A 23,565-nucleotide genomic window follows, 5' to 3' on the forward strand; every position below is an offset into this window, starting at 1 on the left:
TGTGTACGCTAGTTACGTACTTTAATTACGTAATTTACATAAGAAATCCCGAGATCGCGTCTTGTTTCTTTTCATTACGGTCGCCTGTTCAGAAGTCAGAGACGATGTAAGTTTGTACTCTTTCTCTTTAGCCATTGTTGCAGCAGATTAAGCTATTCCTGAGTTGTTTTAGTCTGCAGTGAGTACTGAATGTTAGTTAGTTTATCTGTATTTTGCTAGCTTGCTAACTTTCCTGTTCATCACACGTTACTAGCTAGTGTGGGATACGTTTTTTGGGGTTTTAATTGTTACTGTGCTGGAGAGGATGTTCATTTTACTTGCACAATGTGATAATTGTACATTTTATTTCAGTATTTGTTAATAGTTGTTATTTTTAATATAATATATTTAATATTTGTTAATTCCTTTGGCTACAGCCTTAGGCTAAACATTTGACATAATATAAATATGATATTCAAACCTTTGACTGCTTTCTTTAATAACTAAATAACACAATACTTGTACTTTTACTTTCAGTACTTGAGTAGTACATTTGATAATAAACTACTTGCAATACTTAAGTACTAAAAATGTTGAATACTTTAGTACTTTACTTAAGTGTGGTGCTTAAAGAGCACTTCTACTTCTACTCAAGTCACTTTTTTGATAGAGCTTTACTACTTTTACTCAAGTATGGGTCTCTAGTACTTTATACACGTCGGTGCAATACTAAACCGCTGGCTCACCCCTTTAGTGCCAGTGTTTAATCATGGTGGCAAAATGTTCTATGAGCAATCTACACACATGCAACTATTTCTTTACAAAAGGCCCCTTCACTGTAAAAAAAAACAAAAACATATAACATATAGGAGCTTCCTGCAACATGCCAGAGCCTTTTGCTTTTTAGCTTTGTTCTAGAGGAAACCCTCAAGCTAATGGATTCTACTGCACCTTCCGTGTTCAAAGTCAAAACGGTACAAACTCTGGATGAAGTGGAATGCCAACGCAGTCATTTAATTTCACTGGCTTGAACAATCAGACATGACAATTCCAGTTATTCTAATTTGGCCCACATACAACACAAGGTTTTGAGCCAAGTCAGCACTGAAAAATAGTTCTAGACAAGACATAAAAAATAGAGGATGTTACATAATACAGTGAATCAGGGTTAATGTATATTCTGTACAGTGCAATTACTCATGGTTCAATTTTTACAGGTAGCTTGAGGGTGCAATCACAACAATCTTCCTCCAAAGCAAGATTGTATTGGCTTCCACTTCCTTAGGCGCTTGTCATAATCTTGAGCCAGCCTTTCTCACCCTTAAAGTCACTTAGATATTAGGCTACATAAAGTACACCCACTGCATTTCATTCTAACAATATTTAAATGTCAAGTTTAAAAACCGAGGCTCTTAAGTGACTGTGTGATGACTCACCCATGGCTCTCCCCAGGAGTTGTGCACAATCCAGCATTCAATACCATTTTCTATCCCCCAGCCTGCTACTGACATGATGTGGTTGATGTCAGGCGACTCAACATACTCCCATACAGACCCCCGGTGTGCGCATCACGTTTCTCTGTGGCCATAATGCCACAGCTGAGGGAAGAGGGATTCAATTGATGTGATTTGAGCAGAAAGGAAAGTGGTAGAAAGTTTGAAGTGATTAGCCATACCATCAAACTGTAGGGAACTTTCAAATAAATCAATTTCATTCCAAAGGCAGCATTCTTCCAACCTCCTGTAAAACCAGAACAAAACACTAAACCTGATTGGTCCTGCAGAGTAGATTTCTGCCATCATTTTATCCCTTCCACTGATGGCTCCAAAGTCCCCTACTTTCTGTAAAGTGTAATTCTGCAGAGTTGCACTTCCCAAAAGCTGTGCAAGTTCCACATGCATTGAATGGTTTGCATTCTGAGAGGAAAAAAAGAAAATCTTAAAGTGCTCATATTATGCTTTTTGGCTTTTTCCCTTTCCTTTATTGTGTTATATTTTTTTTGTGCATGTTATAGGTTTACAAAGTGAAAAAGCCCAAAGTCCACCCCAAAGGCACTTACCATCCCCAACAGAAAACAGTGTTCACAAACTGCTCCAAACAGCTAGCCTGACAAGCCAGACCCACATCAAGATGTTGGGTCAGGGAACTCACCATTGGCAGGCTCAAACCAAGAGGCGGGATAAACGGTTGTCTTTCAAATTCTCTCTGCACTCATAGCCAACCTGAGCAACGCTAGTTGATAGATTAAACTTTTGCCGTATCCAGTCGGCAAAACTCCGAACACATCTTCCTTTTTTAAGAATGACTTCAGAGCTCAACTCCAAGTCTTCCAGAGTCGCGGCCAAAGCTGATTTGAAAGACCGCCGTTCTCCAGCAGCGGCAGCTATCTTCTTTGTTTTCAAGTAGCAGGGAATTCACGCGGAACCGTCGCAACTCTGCCATCCTTATGTTAAGCCCGCCCACCGACTCTATACACAATGTGATTGGCCTGACCAGAATTTGGTTTTTCCAGCTCGCAAGCCAACGGAGAGTTGCTAGACTGACCCTGGCTGCAAATTACATTTGCTGCTGCTAGGGTGCGTCTATTTCTAGGCTACCAAACAGCTCTATTGTAGTCCAGCCTTTACGTCCATGACAAACAAACGTCCACTTTGTAACACGTTATAATGCTCGCCTAGCTACTAGCGTGGCATGCCCTCATACTCTGCTTCTGACTGGATAGTAGTCCTTACCTAACTACTGCACATGTGCGACTCCCAACAAAGATGGGATAGAAGTGTGATGCCTCACTCTGTAGCTAAAACAGAGAGCTCAACACACAGGATGAAAAGAGGAGCTGCAGCAATGTACAGTACAACAAAAATATGGTGTTTTTTGAAAATTAAACCATGTAAACCTGTTCTGATATAACCTCTAAATACAAATGAGCATAATATGAGCACTTTAAGGCTCATGGAGGAAAACTGATAGTTGTTACAGGTCTCATCAGGGACACCATGTTTGTGGGCATAGTCCCACACCCCTCCATGGTTCCCTCCCTGACAGGTGCCAGACTCAGTGCAGTTGACCACGTGTTGGACAGACAGATAAGCAGATGGCCACACTCCTTTCCGCTTGATGTTGATGCAATCTTAACAAGGCAGAGAAAATGTTCCCACAAATGCAATATTTGTTTTGGCAAATCTGTTAAGTTCATTGAAATGACTGAGGATCCCATCTTTTATTTTCTTTCACAAGATTGTGTTGAGAAAATTGATTTCCACGATTCCATGTCCAAATGGGCAAGCGCCAAATTTAACACGTGAGATTTTGCACCAGAACTTTGGGTTCACTGTTTGCAACAACTTAGACTACAGTAAGGTCAGGTCTAGGCATGTTGAGAGCCAAGTAACCTAACCTGCCATTTCATTATAGTGCTGCCATGAGCCCAGCAGCAGCCACAATACTGAGGGATGTGCTGGTTACGCATTATAGAGGCGTAGTTAATGTCGTTTACGTTCCTCCAGTCCCAGGTCTTTGGCAGAAGAACGTCGTTCAGAAATTCATGAGGACAAGCTGCGGTTCTGTGGGAGACAGAAGGTTGTCGTTCTCATATAAAGCAGTGATATTCCAGGCAGCAGGTCCAGTGACACTGCCTCCCTGTTGATTTCTGAACACACACATCATACACTGCAGAAAGGTTAGGCAAAAGTCACAGCAGGGATACGCACTGTGGTTTGACAAACATCACAAATCAGTAGAGACTGAGGAATTTGGTCAAGTAAGCAGGTTTCAACCAACTCCAAAATGAATTTCAGCTAACTACTGAAGGTAGGGCATTAAATAAAGTCAGACAAACATTCAGAACCAAATAATTTGATGCCATTTTAGTTACCAAGGCTCCAGGCAAACCGTGCAGAGATTGAACATTGAAAGAGCCAAGAACTTGATGGGTAACAACCATTGTCTTGACTATGAGATCAATTATGCAAAGGGCAAAAACTGCATTAAGAAATAACTTGGGTATCATTTGGAAACATTTTTTTTTAAATCCATTTATAGCAGCATACGTGTCTGTATCCTCATCAGAACAAGCATCTAAAGAGATTTTTTGGGAAACTTTCCAAAATGCTTTCAAATACAAAGAAGGCTTTTTTGGAACAATTATTCCTTTAAACCTCACAGCAAGATGGATATAGATGTATGATGAGAAAACGCAGAAAGCTACAGCCAAAAAGTAAAACTCAGCCATCTTACTTCACCCCAAAATCAGGTTTTCTGGGTGGTAACAACTTGGACTATCGCTAAAAAGGTGTTTTGCTGAAACAGCAAGTGTCATGAGCATAAAAGAAAAAGACAAAATGAGACACTGAGCATCAACCAACAAGCTACACATGACTTTGGTTTTGCATAAATATCCCCACTGGACCGACCAACAGAGGAAGTGAGCAAACCAGCTGCGATTTATCAAGCTAATCAGCCTTTATTGATCTCAACTGGGATTTGCTTTGATTTAGGCCTAGTCCACACGGACACGGGTATTTTTATAACCGTGACTTTTTTTACACTGTTCGGCCTTCCGTCCACACAAACACGCAGTTTCAGGGCCCTGTAACCGAACATTTTTGAAAACTCCGGCCAGGGTGAGCATTTTCATGAACGCCGGTTACAGTGTTGACGTGTGGACAGTATAACCGGGTTTTTTGCCTTGCGACGTCAGAGTGTGCGCCGTTATCCGCTGTGTTTGACGTCATATTGTGCGCCGCTAACTGCTTTGTTGATGATTCTTTGCAATGGCTTGACAGCGTGTTTTTGCGTTTTCATGTGGACGGAGATTTATTTTAAACCGAGCATGTGTGGACGGTTTTTTTTTTTAAACGGAGGAGAAAAAACTCTGGTTATAAAAATATCCGTGTCCGTGTGGACTAGGCCTTAGTGAAGATACTATTCTTTTGATTTAGCCGTTAATGACTGATGTTGACTGTTCTTGTAGACCAAACTTGCTGTAAGACAATTAAATGTTCCCTTAAGCTCATAGCTGCGAAAACAATTGTTTTAAATTATGTTTTTCAGGAATATGATCATTTAATCTCTTGAATGAATCTCTTAATTTAACATTTTACATGTAAAAAAGGCAAGATAGTGGGTGAACAGGTGCTGTGCAAAGTCTGGTGCATTGCAGACAGTCAAAAGCATTTTTTAAGAGAAGAGTTATGGTTTGAGGCCAAGGCTTAAACAGCAACAGATTAAATTGGACCTGAAACTTTAATGTTTTTACATTTGCAAAGCTTTTAATTAGAATTTTATTTTTTTGATTATGCTGTGTTTTTGGCCATCGTTAATATTGTGTATACATGTAATGTTGCATGTCTTCTGTTAGTAGTTTTAATGGCTGCTGCAAAGTAAGTTTCCCTTGACAAGCCAAGTGAAGTGGAGCAAAGGAAACACATTTTGGCCACTGATATGCTTTAAAGCATCTTTCCATTTTGATGAACAATGGAATTCAAAATTACAACACTTTTGACTCTGAGGACATTAATATTTTGGAGGTGCGTTTGAAGCTTCAGATATGTAACCAGTTTAAATCTTTAGTAGGGTGAGTTGAAGCGCATAAAGACTCCGTAAGTGCAGTTTTGAGGTTGAGACTTTCAATTAATTAATTCAAAAAATATCTTCTCAAAAGCGCTTTTTAAAGTTATATTGATGCATTGATCCTTGACAGACGCTCATCATTATGTTGCCTCATTCCCACACTTTATTTTGTCTTTTTGTTTGTGCTCTTCCAGCCTCTGTGATAACAAAGACTTTATCAGGCCTTACTGTGAGACTGCAAACAGAGCATGATACTAATTGACTGCCTGCCATCCTCTCCCATCTGCAGGAATAGAAAACCATATTTAATGCCTTGATTAAAATCTAATCCCTCCATGTGAGTCGGAGATGAAAGTAATTTTCTTGTAATGGAGACTATTAATATTTAGATATGGAAAGGAAACCAGATCTCACATTTGCAATCAGCTGGAGGATGGTAAGTGATAATTAAAGCTGCCCGTGAGCTGGAAACCAAAGACAGCAATGTAAATAAATTTGACTCTTTTCCAATTAGCATTTTTTTTCTTCTCACGTATAAATGTATGTTTTTCATGAATATTTTCATGTCACTTTAGTTATAGTGAGACCCTCTCGGTTATCACAACTCAGGATGTTCACCATTTATCAGCCAAAATAAATGTCTTCTCATCACGATAGAGCACAACCTGAAATACACTACACTATTGTATGTATGTATGTATGTATGTATGTGGATTCCTCATCTTTTTTTTGTACTTTTGGCCTGGGGCTGTCTAGCATGGTTTTGGCCTCTTAGTTCCTTCGTCATGCTACAGTAAACCGTGATATTTAGACAGTAAAGTGTGCTTCCAACTTGACTGGTCTGCACAGAGCCTCGACCTTAACCCTGGAACTGGAACACTGACAGTGAGCCAGGCTTTATCATCCAACATCAGTGCTGCACCTCACTAATGTTCTTGTGGAATGGGAGCAAATCCCTGCAGCCAGGTTCCAAACTTTTGTGAAAAGCCTGAAACCAGAAGAGTGGAGGCTGATCTACTTTAGCAGGAGTTTAGATGTTTATAAGATCTTGAGATCATTGGATGTTCAGTCTTTCAAAAGGTATAGGCTAGGGCTGTCACGATAATTCCTTTATGTTGAGATAAACGATATTATTGCCATTTTAAGACCGTTTTATGCCACTGATTACATAATGACAATGTGACATAATTATAGCATAATAATGCAAGCACACTCTTTCAAAGGTCAAAGAAGGTTTAATTCTTAAGAATATTTAGACATTGGAATCAGAATGTAAAAAACAATATCCTAAATAAATAAAACTTGTGGTTCCCAGGTTGAAAAACTGGGTGGGATGGTTATGTTTTAGGTGAGATTTTAGGTTAGTTGTGTTGCCTCTTTTCGCTGCCACTGTCTCTAAACAAAGTCAACGTACCGACTCGTCCCTGTTAATTGGATCTCCTCTCTCAGTCTGCTTAAAGCCCAAATGTTCCCACACCAGAGCTGAAGATTGCGGCTTTGAAACCAAGTCCATTGGGACTTATTCTTCCTAACTGGCTGTAGATGTCACGAAACACTATAGGGCCTATAAGGCAGTGAGTTCACATCTTTTCTCGACCTGTCGCTTTGTGTGTGTGTGTGTGTGTTTGTGTGTGTGTGTGTGTGTGTGTGTGTGTGTGGACCCTGCCTGAGCCCCGCGATCGACTAAAATGTTGGTAACATTCTTTTGTATATCAAAATGAATATACTCTTTATTTTTAAATTATAAAAATGATCAATTGCAATATATTGCGTTACCCAAAGCTACCGAGCTTATTTCCATATATCGTGCGATAAGTCGATATATTGACTATTGCGACAGGCCTAGTAACATTGTGTGGTCCAGGTAGCTTTGCATAAAAAAATGGTTGTCATTCGCAAGACTACTTTTACTTTTATACTTTAAGTAAATTTCCAAGCCTGTACTTTGTTACTTTTACTTGAGTAAAGAAGTTATATCAGTACTTCTACTTTTACCAGAGTATTTTTTAACACCAGTATCTGTACTTCTACTTGAGTACGAGAAGTGAGTACTTCTGCCATCTCTGGCTGCTGTCTTCTTTCGGAGTAACTCTTACATAAGGATGTCCACATACATTTGGCCTTGTAGGGTATCTTTCCTTTGATGCACAACATCGCTTAGAGCACCTTTAAATCAGGAAATGCTCCACATAAATAAAAAAAATTAAAAAAACACCTCAGATCCAAGTTAATTGATGACTCATTCACTGACATGAGGCCTTGTTACAGGAGCTATCCGTGTGATATTTCCATGATTGGCATCGTTAACTGCCTTCACAAGCGTGTCCTCTTCCTCATTAATGTCAACAACATCATTTGTGCACTCACAAGGTGATTGTTTTGTGTATGTGAGAGCGTATTGTGTGCGTTATGTGGGAGTCCATGACTTTTGGTAAGTGTGTGCGTGTGTGTGTGTGTGTGCGTGCGCATGTGGGGTAGATAATATCCGTGCTCACTGAGCCGTGTGAAACTTAGAGGTCAGTTTCTCTGACATTTCCTCAGGAAGATATCTCGCCCCCACATATTCTCCTCTCACCTGTCAGCTGTCATGAAGGAGTGAATGTCAGATAACTGGAGAGTTCACTCAATGCAGCAGCCAGAAGCAGGCTTATACAGGCATCGCAAATCAATTTTTTTCACATGTATTGCTAGAGAAGAGAGACAGGTGTAACCCAATGTTTAAAGTCAGATTTAAATGAAACCTGCCTATTTTTTTGTGTTGTAGTTCATTTTCCATATCATCACATCATCCAAAATGCTTGTTTTCAGTGGTTTTAGTTTAGGCAAAAATAAAGATTCCAACTAATAATCCTACCATATTTCAATAGTTCACCCCTTTTCTACATTGACTGAGACCTACCAGCCCAGTATCTTTGGAATTACATCCATATAGGCCATATATGCAAGAGGAAGTGAGGTAGACTGGGTATACCCAGCCCGGTCTACCGGCGATTCGATTTTGTCCTGCAGCTCGGGCTGGAAACGTGTACGTTTATCTATCCTGCTTCTGTTACAATTTTGCGGGGACCAATCACAAACTGGCTTATCCAACTGGCGCGCTATTGGTGGGTTTAACACAATGATGATAGAGAAGCGACCAAGCAGCTTCTTGTTTACATTCAACATGGCGGCCTACGAAGCGCAGCAACCCGTTGATGCCGCTGTCGCTGCTATGTCACCCGGATCATTGGTCTGATTGGTTGAAGGACTATCCAATTGCGTACAGAGTCATTTGAACTATGCCCATTGAGCACACCTCTTGTGCAGTAGAAAATACAGAGCCGACTCCCCAGACTAATGTTCAATCTTAAAAGATTGAGCTTGGTGTGGTGATAGCCAGACTAGTATGGCTGTGGAGGTTGGATGGTTTGCGTCCCTTCCATTGATTGTAAATATTAATGGACAGAGCATGTGTGACGTCACCCATTGGTTTGTGGAGATCTGCTATGAATCGTCAAGTTTGCCGTTACGGGCGCAGCCATCTTGGTTGCGGATGTGAACATTTTAGATGTGAGGGAGGAGCCATAGACTGTTGTGCGGTATCTGACTGTGACGTTAGCTGAGAGTTGTCAACGCTGCTTACACTCTGTTATATTACACACTTTCACTGGCAATCTGGATGCAACTGATGCTGAAAGCTAGCCTACATCATATGAGGTAAGATTTAGCTTTGCTAATTTGATCCAATTAGATCCACCTTTGATCGAATTATAAACCCACCATCTACAACTCCATCAGAGATGCTGTCTACTGATAAATGTGAAGAATTTGCTACTTTTTTCAACAACAAAATTATAGCTATTAGACAGAATATTATTGCATCAAGGTCTATAATTCATCCTATCCAACAGTTTTCCAGGATTAGGATTTCTACTATGACTCATTTTCTCCTCATTGACCTAAAACAATTAGAAGACATTGTTGGACAACTCAGGTCTTCAACTTGCTGCTTGGACCCTCTCCCCACCCCATTTTTTAAAACAGTTTTTAACTGTTTGGCACATGAGGTATTAGATATTGTAAACTCATCTCTTAAATCAGGCATATTTCCTGCAGTGCTAAAAACAGCTGTCATTACACCACTCCTGAAGAAGAGCAATCTTGACACAATAGTCATCTGTAACTATAGGCCCATCTCCAACCTACCATTTCTCAGCAAGATAATAGAAAAAACGGTTGCTTTTCAGCTGAATAATTATCTAACGTTAAACAACCTCCTTGATAATTATCAATCAGGCTTTCGGCCTTATCACAGCACAGAAACCACACTTATTAAAGTTGTGAATGATCTGCATATAAATACTGATTCTAATAAATTATCTGTTCTTGTGCTTCTGGACCTCAGTGCCGCCTTTGACACTCAGATTTTACTACACAGATTAGAAACATGGGTCGGCCTGTCTGGTCCGGTCTTAAACTGGTTTAGAACTTACCTGTTGGATAGGCAATTCTTTGTGTCCATTGGGGATTTTGTCTCGGACAAAAGGGCCACTATGTGTGGAGTTCCCCAAGGTTCAATTCTTGGACCATTATTGTTCAATCTCTACATGCTCCCACTAGCACATGTTATAAAGAAACACAACATAAATTACCATAATTATGCAGATGAGTCACAGCTATACATATCCTTAACTCCTAATGACATGAATCCCATACACTCTCTAATCAATTGTATTGGTGATATTAATGTGGATGTCAGAGAATTTCCTACAACTAAACAAGGATAAAACAGAAATACTTATCTTTGGTGCTAAGGCTCAAAGACAGAAAATTGTGGCTTACCTCAGTTCTCTGTCTCTAGAGAGCAAAAGCGAAGCTAGAAATCTGGGTGTTATATTAGACAGTGATTTAAATTTTAAGCGTCATATCAACCAAGTCACAAAATCAGCCTTCTACCATCTTAAAAATATTTATAAATTAAGGGGCTTTTTGTCAAAAGAAGACGCCGAAAAATTGATGCATGCATTTATACCAAGTAGATTAGATTACTGTAACGGTCTTTTCACCGGCATTCCAAAATCAACTGTGCAGCAATTACAATTAATTCAAAATGCGGTGTCCTGACTGGTACAAAGAAGTTTGAACATATTACACCTGTCCTTAGACTTTTACACTGGCTCCCAGTCAAGGCTAGAATTGATTTTAAGATTCTGCTCCTAGTATATAAAGCTGTAAATGGCCTTGCACCTCAGTAAATTAGAGACATGTTCATTATATATGAACCAGCAAGACTCCTCAGATCCACAGGCAGTGGTCTTTTAACTGTCCCTCACTGTAACTCCAGAGCAGGGGAGGCTGCTTTTTGTGTCTATGCCCCAAATATATGGAATACCCTGCCAGTGGAACTGAGAGAGGCCTCCACACTGAACATTTTTAAAAAAGGGATAAAAACTTTTCTTTTTACAAAGGTTTTTGATTAACAGTGTTTGTCGCTGTTCAATGTTGATCTTTTTAAGTGTGTGTGTTTGTGTGCGTGTGCCTAATATCCTCTGTATACTATGTATAAAGTGTTTTATTTGTAAGTGTACTTTTTTGTACGAAGCACATTGTGTTATATTAACGTATATGAAATGTGCTATAGAAATAAAGTTTGATTTGATTTTGATTTAGGTTTTAAATATGTCTTTGTCATATTACATATAAGACAGGCCGCAAATTGTCAAAAAACACCCCCTGCTTTATCGTCAATTTTAAAATCAACGAGACCATAATTCAAAAAGCGATTGAGACCATAAACGCATTATGAAAATGTTTACTGAGGTAAGAAATCAAGTGAGAAGTGGGTCACTTTCTCCTAGACTTCTACAGAAACCGACCTCCTTTTGCAACCGCATGTGTCGCCCCCTGCTGGAATTCAGATAGAATGCAAGTTTAAGTGTTTTAGTTGCCAAACTCTTAACTATAGTTTGTTTGCCATATATCAACCTTTCGCTAACTGTACTACAGTTGTCATGTGCAGATGTTGTAAAAGTTAACTTTAAAAACAACGGCATTAGTAATAAAAAGGAGCATATTTTGCAGAATCGTTCAATATTGATGTTCTTGCCAATTTGCTAAGGAAATCAAATGCAGCTATTATGCCTGTTCATTTTTGAAAGCGTGAAAGCATGTTTCTTAAACAATGCATCCCCAGTGGCTGCTATTTATTCATTTTGAAGAATTTATGCACACACTTTCTGGTATTTTTTAAATTTCCCTGTTGTTTTATGTCCCTGTTTGAACTGGAAGTAGTCTATATCATAAGACATCATGCTGTAAACTTTGATTATAAATCTATTTCATTGGTTGGAAATCAACCGCAGCACTTTCTAACAAAAGGAACAACTGCAGAGTAATTTGGGAGGAAAATGCAAAGTGCAACATGTTTGCAACTCATCAATCATTATATTATTTAAAAAAAAAAAAGAACAAGCATTGAATTTAAGATAATTTAATTTGCCTCAGTGAATTCAAACTTACTTCAAGGTGACATTGTCTTAAAAAAAGACAAAGTATAATTTAATTGAAAAATATCCTGGGAAACAAATTTTAAGTTTAATACAGTACTTGTTTACTCAGTTTTCTCTTTATGGCTTTGGTATTTGCTCTTTTTTATTTTTATTTTTTTTTATCTTTTGGATGTGATTTTACTTTTTTCTTTTTTACTATAAAGCACTCGTTAACCCTATTTGTTCTACAAAAAGTTTGATTTTAAGACCCTGCAGTAGATTAAATGGCTTGGTTTGTAGTGTAGACCTCTTGTCGTCTCAAAAGCGACCACATTTTCCAGTTGAGAAGATTTCAAAGGCTCCGTACCGAGCTCCTGCCTCTCCAGTGGAACCACCTGTCTTCCCGGACCAAATCCCTCAGCCTCAAAGTTCACCGTCGGGGGTTTTGTCACCCAGCAAGCCATTTCACATTCGATTGGCTCAACTGATGCCAACAAAGCTACAACGATGACCGACTTGTTGAGTTCATCAAGTCATCTCAGACATATAGTAAATGGTTTTTAATAGAGAGAGCATTAGCATATGGTCAGAGGACTTAAACCTGAGGAATGCGGACTCAGAGGAATCCCAATGATCATAAAGCCGATACTGTTAACAGCCCCTGTGGTTCATGAGAAGTGAGGGGAGATAAGGAAAGTTAAGCAGATAGGAAGACTGAAGGTACTGATGGTACATCAAATGCATCCATGTGGTCAGACAGCAATAATTAATATAGAATTGCCTGCCAAATTATTGTAATTGGGACTGTGTCATTGGATTTTTGCACAAATTCTTCTTGTATAAAGAATAGTTGAAGGGCCGGACAGGATTTAAAGGCAGGGTTGGTAACTATTTCCAATATAGACTTTTTTTGACATATTGTTTGAAATGGTCTTTACTCAAGTATTGTACAAATGTGAGGTACTTGTACTTTACTTGAGTCTTTTCTTTTCATGCCACGTTCTAATTCTACTCCACTTTTCAGAGAGGAATATTGTACTTTTTACTCCACTACATTCATCTGACAGCTTTAGTTACTGGTTACTTTACACATTAACATTTTGAATACAATGATCACTTTAGAAATGATGGGGCTCTAATATGAAAATATGATATGATAGATGTCAGTGAGGGAGCTGACCATGGAAAGGAGCCCCGCTCAAGAGTAAACTTGGCAGTGCCAAGGAGGTGAACTGGCACCTCTCCAGCTACCAGTGCACCATTGTACTTTTGATCTGTATTGAACCACCGACCCTCTGGTTCCTAACCCAACTCTCTACTGACTGAGCTACTGCCACCCTTAAAGTAAGCTGCTAGTAGCAGTAAAAATTTAGCTTGATCAGCTATTATATTATTTACATGTTAATGCATCTATAATAATGATCCAATAATACAGTGCCCTTTGTTGCTAATAAACTATCCAACAATATAACTGCCTACAAGTCCAGCTGAAATGATTAGCAGGTTAAACACTGAGTTGATTGCTTTTACTTAAGTAACATTTTCAATGCAGGACTTTTACTTGTAACAGAGTATTTTTACAGTGCGGTACTTTTACTTAAGTAAAGTATCTGAATACTTCTTCCACCACTGGTTAGATGGAGCCCCGAGGAGATGTTACTTTCAAATCTTGCCAGCAACTAACGTGTTTTGATCCACGCCCGACTCTAGATACAGATTAAAATGTCCTAAACTTTTTTTCTGTCATTAAAATAACACATTTAGACTGTGCAGGTATGCACGATCTGACTGCTTCGGCAATTTGTTTTATGTACACTGTAGACGAGTGTCTATAACAATCTTAGAGTTAAAGCACTGATGTGAACTGAAGCAGTAATCCTTGACATCCTCATGTCTTTCAAGTCTTGCTGTGGTGTCTCTGTTCTGCACTTATAGAGGACGTATCCATCAAACAGTCACAGCAGCTCTGTGACATCTTCCTGTGGATCTTCTGTTAGTAGTGTTTGAGATTCTGACAGAGGTGCTCTTTTCTCTCCGTGCTATCTCCCTTGTTTTTGCTCTGTTTATTAGTCGCACAGTGTCACCTCAGGGCTCGCTGTGTTTATTGAATGGTTGATGGGTTTGTTTACGTTTAAATACTTTATTTTCCCATGCACGCTGCTCAGGGAAATCACACTATGCACTGTTCAGTTGTACAGAACCCTGCAGCAGGGAAATACAATGTGCACTCATGCACCAGGCGGAGATGTCAAAATCAATGTAGTTTCATTACCTCCAATCATTCACCCCCTACCCCCATCTTTTCCGCTCCAGCACCTACAAAAAAAAGTGCTGGCATTTTAGGTACTGCAAGAAATGTACAATGCTTCACAAATGGCACAGCTTCCTGTTTACTAGAGAATGTTTCAGGGATATGTCTACTAGAAAGTGTTAAGAAACAGTCCCCACTTTTAAGTCTTTTATGGACACAGGATGGATTACCATGTTGTGTTAGTCAGTGAGACAGAGCAGGAGACATTGCAGCTACATTATCTTCCGTTGAGTATCGTCTGTCAGATGCTACTTAAGCCCATAGACCAGGCCATCCTCTGGAACATTTACTGTTTATTTGGCTGTGCAGTCCTGCAGAACTGAGCTCTGTTGGGAACAAAAGGTCGCCTGACACATGTGAAGCCTGTGTTTTGTGTATTCCAGCTCTAGCATGTCCAGCTCTCTGTGGTTTTATCCCCCAGCACTCTCTTTTAGGCCCCTGGAGGCTGAAAACACATCCCCGGAGCACAAACTGTGGATGTTATGAGTTTGCTTAGCTCTCCTGCCTATAGGCTTACCTTATCTTCAATTGCCTCTCTTCTCATTTGGCTGGCTTTCACTTCTGTTGCCACTGGTTCCCCCCTTCTGCGTTGTAATTTTTGTTAAAGTCTTTCAAAGTCAAGAAAAAGAATCTGAAAACGGTGGGGTATGCCTGAATAGTTGATTCCCACTAATCCCTTGACTGAGCTGCCCCCTCCAATGGATAGTTGTGCATGCACAGATTCTCCACCGTAAGGTCACATTTGTTTGGCTGGCTGGATCACCACCACAGAGGACTAATCCTGCTGAATTAGTCCATTCAGCGACCACCTCTTGACCAGAAGGCTTTGGCCATTAAAATGGTTACCAAAGGAATGCCTGAGTCCTTTACAAAGAATCTTTTTTTTCTATAAGGTAAAGGTAACCCACAGAGTGAGTTACACTTCTTTCAACTCAGTCTGAAGCCCCATGTGGCAGATTTCATTCTGCACATTGATTGTACTTATTAGACATTTAGGGAGCCTAATTGGAGCTTGTGCAGGCTACATCCGCTCTACTGTGATAATGGGGTTTTCTCCCAAATGGTGCAGCTGAGAAAGCTTTGATTTTATTTAGTAAATCAGAGTTAACAGTGCCTAGTGGCAATCGTACTGTGTGTGATCCAGAACGGTGAAACTACAAAAGATGTCTTCGGCAGCTTTAAACATTTTAAACACATTAGGAACATGTCTGTACTCAGCCCAAAGAAACACAAAGTCCTCTGGCACCGGGACATATCCTTTCTTTCTTTTCCACGATACATGTTATCAAGATGCCACATCAGATTACTCCTTTTCTTCAAATTGAGACCCAATTCAAGCAAGAGCTATCTTCCTTCATTGAGTGGTCTTGACAGAAGCAATTTCCTAGTTCTAATCGAAAGATTTCTTCATTGGCACAATCTGCTAAATACCAGACCAGGCACACAGCAGCACCAGATGTGTCCCAGCGTCCCCAGAAACACTCAAGCTTATTTGTGTTTGGAGACTTGCAAAGAAGCGTGGAGAATATGTGCCAAATTTAAATTCTAAGTTAATGAATGTGTAGATGCATTCATGTTGTTAATTATTCTGTTCCCTCATTCCTCTACTGCAAAATTACTATCACAAAAGACTGTCATCTACTTGTACTAAATGATTCCTGGAAGAATGTAAAGCTTGATGATAATGAATAAAGTTAAAGCTGAAATGATTAAACCAGCAGTGCATCCCACTTCCATACAGTATATACCAATGATTTGCACCACAAATCTGGACAAGATCCCAGAAAACTGCAGCTCTGCTCCATGTCTGTTTTTTTTAATTTTTTTAATCAGGGCTTAAGACTGCCTTTTTATTAACATTGTCATTTTTTATTCTACCGTTTTATCTGTTTTATTCTATTTTAGCTCATCTTTTTTTAATCTTTAATTAGCCTAAAAGTTTTCCAGCTTTTTGTCCCCAGTTTGTGTCCAGCTGTGGACCTTTGTCTTTAGCCATTTTCTGTCATCTCTCTACTTTCAACTATTAAATGAAGGCATACAAAAACGGTATGACATGAGACAATAAGAACTGTATGAGTGTTTCCTGATGTGGTGGCCCTTTTGGCAGGTTGGTATAGTTTGTCAGTGCCTTCCAAAAATAATTTACACGACCCCAAGTGATCCTTGCAAGCCAGATAAAAATAAAAATGTGGCTTTTTGAGGCATTTTTACAGACGCTTGGATGCTGTCTTCTTCCTTGGGAGAATAGTCTCATCTTGGTACAAAAGTGCCGATTAACAAACTATTTTGCATGCTTGAAGGCATTTCAAGTGTATTTCATTCCACTTCCACTTGTTTCATTCCACTTGTTTAGAGACATGAATTGTAAAGATCTAAAATCCCCTGGAGGGACTGATGTATTTAAACTACTGCAATCCTGAAATATTGCATACCCTTTTCTTGAAATAACATAGAGTATTTTCGCTTAATAAAGCATTCAACTAACTGCATCCCTACTATACATTTGTGGTAACATGTGGTCCCATCTGTTATTTTGGCTTGCAGTAAAAGGCAGGTGGTCAGCTGCTAATGTGCCCCATCTTTGGACCACCATTCATCTCAGCCCACTCATTCTCCACACAGTGATCAAAAGCAACTTGGCTGCTAAATATACAAGCTCATACATATGCATGACATGGCAAAACAGTCTCTGATGACACCTATTAGGCGTGCAGTCACACCGAGGAGGCCTATTTGGAGAATTTGCATGTGGACATTAACAGATTAATCACGAGTGACAGTCGAGGGAAAGCTGCGGTCAGAAACCACACGGGAGCCAAGTTGGACTCTGACCTAGTACCTGGTAGATTGCTGGCCTGGTTCCTTTATGAGATTCAAATGATTAAAATGACCCAGTTTCCTAGTTGCTGTGTGACCTGAACAAAAAAAAAAAGTTTATTCTCAAAAAAGCAAATTACATTTTGAGATAGTGAAGTGTGAAAAAGACCGAAGGTACTTTGTGTCCCTGTGATTTGAGGTTGTTTCTCTCTGCAGGCAATGTTTTACAGATATGAATATTTTACGTATTACAAGAGGGGAATGCTTTATTCATACTGAAAACCTCACTGCAGTCAATTTGAAATGTAAAAAGTCAATAAATCGTTATAATTGATTGTATAATTCAGTGCAAAAACTAAAAGCTCAAAGCATGGTCAAATTGACCATGCTGCAGGTGTAATGTCGAGTGCAATTCACTATTGAGCAAATGTCACTGAGTGATGCTGTGACTGGATGTTTCATTCATTGAAGCTTCTGTTGTTTTATACTAATATTTGAGCCCATCAGGAGGAAAGAGAATCTCACTGGTTGAGCGTGTCCTTTTTGGCCGCCTCTCGGCGTCCTTTCCCGAGAAAATAACGTGACATTTACACGTAAAAAACGAGAAAAATAACGTGACATTTACATGTAAAAAACGAGAAAAACGTCTCCGTGAACACGTATCAATAGATTAAGAATAACGTTGACATTTACACGAAGTGCCGTGAGGCTGGGTTGAATTAACCGTTTTTTGGAGTAAAATTTCAGTGCACCGACAAATTTAAAAAAGATGGACCCATTTTCAATAATAATAATAATAATAATTTATACTGAGCAACCTAAAGATCTCCATCTGCCATTGCTGTATTTTTATTGTTAATAACAAACGCTGTAGGCTTCATTCCATTAGTTTTGTTTTCTTTGATCTCTTCCAGTTGCACAGAACATCAGGCTAATGTTATTTGGTCATCAGGCAAATGTTACGTGCTCCATTCAAGATCATTTCTGCTGCCAGTAAATGTTTTTATGAGTGATATTTCATTCTCTGCTAATCACTGCAAGAAATACTATTGTTCCACTCCCATTACACAAACACATCTAAATGCCACTGGGGGGGAAAAAAACCCTACATATTGTTGCAGCATGTGCAGGCAACAAGTACAAACACTCACGTACGTTTGTGCCATTCTGTGAGCAGCACATGTTACATCATTCATAGCTACGGCTGTCATGGAACATAATTTATCATTGCCTATTTACAGTATGAACTCTGGGTTCGGCGTCCAATTTACCTGTTGCTATGAGAGTCCCCAAGTGAGCGAGGCTAAAATTAGAAACAGCATATCACCCAGCACCACGGGTATCAATCACACATCTGTCTTGGACAGAGAGAGAAGGAGAGGGGAAAAACAGAGTGAAATAGAGGAAGAGAGTTACTGAGCCATGAGGGCTGTGCAGAACCTCCTAATGTCGAGCCCTGAGGCCAGATACTGGATACTGATACTGTTCTGCGTTAGGTTGTACCTCCTGAACTGCTAGAGTATTAGGCAGGTATATAACATCATTTTAAGTTTAAGGGGAAGCCGATCATGCCTTCTCATAAATGTCCATAAACATATCTAACTATTATTATCATCCTAGATTTTAATGAATTGATTTAACCAATTACAATGTTTTCCCCTCAAGTGGTGTTGAGGGTGTTAAGTGTCTTAAAGCTATAGTGCATAATTTCTGCCCATGAGGAATTCTTAGAAATAACAATAAAACTCAAAACAAAAACAAAAACAAATTTAAGACATTAAAACTGACACAAGCTATAAAGTAAGGCAATCAGTGGCCTTATTCTATAAACATCTGCACTGGTAGCAACTACTCATATTAAGCAATTTAAAGTCCACAACACAGACTTTATCTCTGTCTGGCATAGTGCTCCAAATGTTACTGTATTCCCTGACCCATTCATGTAACTAATGCATTGTGAAAATATGGCAACACAATGTAGCTGTAATACACTGGTAGGCCTATTATTTGTGGAAGTTAAGGTTTTTTTTTATGTGCAGTGAAGAATAGAAACACAAGATGAAAACCACAGTACACTGACTTTGAGGCTAAAAAGTCAAAGATGTGTCAACTCAGTCAAACAAAAGGCCTTTATTTCCTCTGTGGTATTTCGACCGCAGATGCATAAACAATGGAAAATGCATAGTGGACAAGTAAAAACTTGTGAAAAATATTCTAAAACAACATTGTTTGGGGTTTCTTCTGGAAAAGAGGCATTTCATTTCAGCTTGCCTGGAGTTAGTGATTAGGAGAAAGCACTGACAATGTATGAAATGCAGGTGTGTTTCTTTGACACAAGTAATCCTGGGTTTTATTGGTTCTGCACTCCCCCTCAAAGGCCCATGGCCACTTGAAATTCTTTACTGCAAAGACTCTGCAGCCTCTGAAGCCACTTTAGCAGGGAGAAGGAGGAGTCGGGCCTCCATTTAGCCTGATTTCCTGTCTTTAAAAAGGATGAATGACCAGCTTTAGGCCATTGAGAGTGCCCTCACCTATAGCACTCCGTTTGATCTCAGCATCATGGCCGCAAACAGGTTGAAAGAGAGACGGCCCTTAATGTCAAGGCCGTTCTTAATGAGTCTCAGTGGACAGGACCAACCACAGGCCCCTAAGAAAATGTAATCCCCTGCTTTAGGACAATGACTTCCTGTATGTTCCTATGTCTGCTTCTCTTCTTCATCAGTCAGCATTACTGCCCTTTGGTTGAGGAAATATTGAATGATTTAAATGTTACATATTTAAAACCTTCATCTTATTAATGGATTTTATATTATTCTAGGCTTCTGGAGTTTAATTTGCCATAATCGGTTTAATGTTTATGGACAATAGCTAATCTATTGTTTTGTTTTTATTGTTATGGCTGGTGTGAATTCATCTTCTAATGCCGCTCGCTACCGCAGCTTCAATGGGAATTAAAGAGCTTTCAAAGCGTTGTCGGTTTATAGCCAGCCACTGCAGTTTGATTGACAAAATGCACAGCGATAAGCAGAGGATGAATTGAAATTACTTTGGACCGGCTCCATTTATGCACGTGCATGGAAAATCACAACATTTGTGCAATTTGACTAATCACATCTCCAATGTTGTCATTTGCATATGTTAATAAAGCAATTCCAGAGCTGGGAAGAGAGAAAGACAGGGAATTAATTTGAAATCTCAAAGCTCGTGCACAGAAGCAAACTGCATATTTCAGCCCGAGTGTTAAGATGCAGCGTTGTTGTTAATGAGAGGCACAACAAGAGACGTCTACTACAGCTTTTGCTGTTTAGCGGCGGCTCGGCTTTGTGTGAGTCTCTCCTGAAATCTTCCACTGTGCTAGGTAGCCCCTTTGTGTCACCGTATTCCCTCGGCTCCGTTCCACCCCTTTGTTTGCTTTGGTGCAGTTTCCGTGGCGACTGAGCCCAGGGCCCCCAATCAGAAGCCCATACCACTGACAGGCAGGGATGGGGGAGGGTGAGGTGGGTGTTGGTACTGAGAGAAGGTGTTGGGGGTGGAGGCAGCCACATTGACATACACTTCATATACATGCATGAACATGAGCACACACACACACACACACACACACACACACACACACACACACACACACACACACACCTACAGTCCATCAATTATCAATGGTAATAGCTGGCTCTCAACTCAACCACTATAAATCTAGCCCTAGCGAATGCGTCAATGACAAAATGCCCTTGTGATAACAGTGAGCTGTTTTTGCACCCTAACGTAACATGTGACAGCTCAGACATTCTTCTTCCTTCGAGCTCCTCCTTCTCTCCCTCCGTCTGTAACCACAACACTGTCCATTCAGGTGAAGTCTTTGTCTATCTGCGCTGTTCTTTTTGTTTATTTTCCCCTCATGCTCCCCTTAAAAAAAAAAAAGAAGAAAATTGTTGAAATTCAGGAGGGCTTACACTTTGAAATGTTAACTACCACCTGCCATCGCTACAGGCCCTCCAAACCTTGGGAGTTTTTAGCCAGACATGTTTACTCATTGCGAATGCTTGATTTGACCTGTTGTTATTCAAGTGCTTCAGGGGGAAAACCCTCTAATACCTTTTAATCACCAATGTTGTCCAGCGAAAATGCCCATGGTTCTTTGTCTGGGGGAGTAAATTTTGACTCTGGACTTCAAAGGGATCTTGAAAGTTGATCGTTTTGTGCAACATCACTCCACAATGCCCCCCCGTACCTCCTCCCCCTCTCCTCCTCTCCATTACCTGGAATCTGGGAAAGGTGCTCATATTGCGCCCTGCTGATTGACTTGCAGCCGTGTTGTCACGTCTCCTAACCTTTTGTCAAGCTTTAATCATCTGTTGCTGGCTCTCTGCTTCCCTCGCCCTCCCCACCAGCTGCCAAAGCCAAGAAACTGCTGTAGGTGCAGCTTGCCGGAGAGGCTGCTATTTATTTCAATGAAGCTTTTTGAAAGCATATGTGTGGTTGTGATTGTGTTTATGTGTGTGTGTGTGTGTGCGTGTGTGTATGACTCCACATGCATTGTGTGTTGGGGCGTCTTTGTCCACAGCTTGCTAGCATGCTTTTTATGTAGTGCAGCAGGTGACCGGAATACTGATTGCCTCAGGGTCTCCCTTCAGCACCAACACGTCCCTTTCTCTCTGCAGCTTAAAAGTGAATTTAGTTTTAGAAAGGAAAATGCACAATGAGATCAAAAGAAAAGAAATTCAAAAAATCTGTTTTAATTAAACATAACTCCCGGGGACTTTTTGTTATTGTACACTCAAGTAAAACCAAACCTTTGGGAACTTGTTGGACGTTGCTTCAAGTCTACTTTCGCTGAATAACATTAGTGGAATGCCCCTTTAAGAGAATTCTTTGGCAGTGTCTCTCTCAGCATGAAGATACAGCTCAGATCGATCTCAGTGAGGTTCCAGACACTTTCATCACACTCTGATTGGCACCTCAAATCAAATAAAAGGCCAGGATGTGAAAATAATATACGAGCACAGGGGAAGAATCATGAGTGATGAATCAGGGCAGAACTCAGAGGCCCGTGAGATCACGGTGCCAATTGGTTTGAATATTATCCAGTTTTAAAGACTTTGTGAATAACAAAATTGTCATTTAGTATGAAGACCTTTTTATCTCACATTTCCCAGAGTCAATTCATTTAAATGACCAATTTGAATTGGGCAAAGCTAAAAGATACTCTGGGGAATAGGACTACAAGGAACCAATCAGGTACAAAATGAGCTTTCTAATGAAGACCCAGATTTGGAATCATTTAATTGTTAAACTATAGCCTATCACTGTACTGTTTAAGAAATGATTTGACATTCAGTAGCTGATGAAAAATAATGATACAGGTGTGATTAAAAGATCTGACACCTGTATTCCTACTTTATTCCAACTCTATTTCATAATCCGTTGCTATACTGTAGTACTAATTGCAATTGCTGTTGCGATTGCACTCAGTGGCAGAAGTAACAGGCAAAGCCCCGCTCTTGGTCAAAAGTGGGGCTTTTGTCCCATGTCCCTCAAGTTGTTAGGTTACAAGTTGTTTGGTTAAGGTGAGGAAAAAAATCAACACAGACTTGAAGCAGGTGATAGGATACACAGATCTTTTTTTATTTTTTTATTTAGCCAAAACCACTTTGTCTTTGCCTACCCTTACAGGAACTTCCACTCATTTGCTTTCTTGCTGAGAGTTAATTGAGAAGATTGAAACCACTCTCAGACATCATAGTGGTATCATTCTCTTCTAAATTTTCGCATGAAAGTGAATAGGCATTTTTCCCAAAATGGAAACTTGTGGGAAAAACAAATGAAATGCAATGCTATTTTGCAGATATGTGTGAAGGTTTGGTCGCTATGTTGATTAAAAAACAAAGCCCACGCAGCATTTCTAACACAAACGTATACAGTAAGAACACAATTTTAGGAGACAGGGATGTTTTTTAGAATTAAAGGTTTTATAACTGATTAATTCATAATTACCTATATTCTACTTTTATAAAAGTCGATTTTTCTGGGTGGTCAGTCAGTAGGGACTTGGTTTGGAACCGGAGGGGGGCCGGTTCATGTCCAGATCTGACCTTGTGTGGTCTGGTAGCTGGAGAGGAGCCAGTTCACCTCCTGGTCACTGCTGAGGTGCCCTTGAGCAAGGCATCAACCCCCAATTGCTTGGAGTGCCAACTATTTGGCAGTCCCATCACTCTGGCATCTCTCCAATGTCTGTGTGTGTGTGTGTGTGTGTGTGTAGAGTACTTCTTTTCTTTGACTGGATGTTCTATCCGTCACATAAATGAAAAATGGCATTATCTGTGGTTTGATTAAAGTGAAAATGAGTTGTATTAGTCGCTTTAGCCACAGCCATCATATAAAATACCCTATTTTTTTATTTTGTTTCCCTGTTTTTGTATCTCC

The 23,565-nt window shown here is 39.8% G+C and overlaps 1 pseudogene; it reads right to left on the reverse strand.

Annotated features, from left to right (window-relative positions):
• Positions 1-1,176: 1,176 nt before the first annotated feature.
• Positions 1,177-23,565, reverse strand: part of LOC114563339 (cathepsin Z-like) — a 35,717-nt pseudogene continuing 13,328 nt past the window's right edge.

Source organism: Perca flavescens, chromosome 10, assembly GCF_004354835.1.
Source record: "Perca flavescens isolate YP-PL-M2 chromosome 10, PFLA_1.0, whole genome shotgun sequence".
Classification (NCBI taxonomy): domain Eukaryota; kingdom Metazoa; phylum Chordata; class Actinopteri; order Perciformes; family Percidae; genus Perca; species Perca flavescens.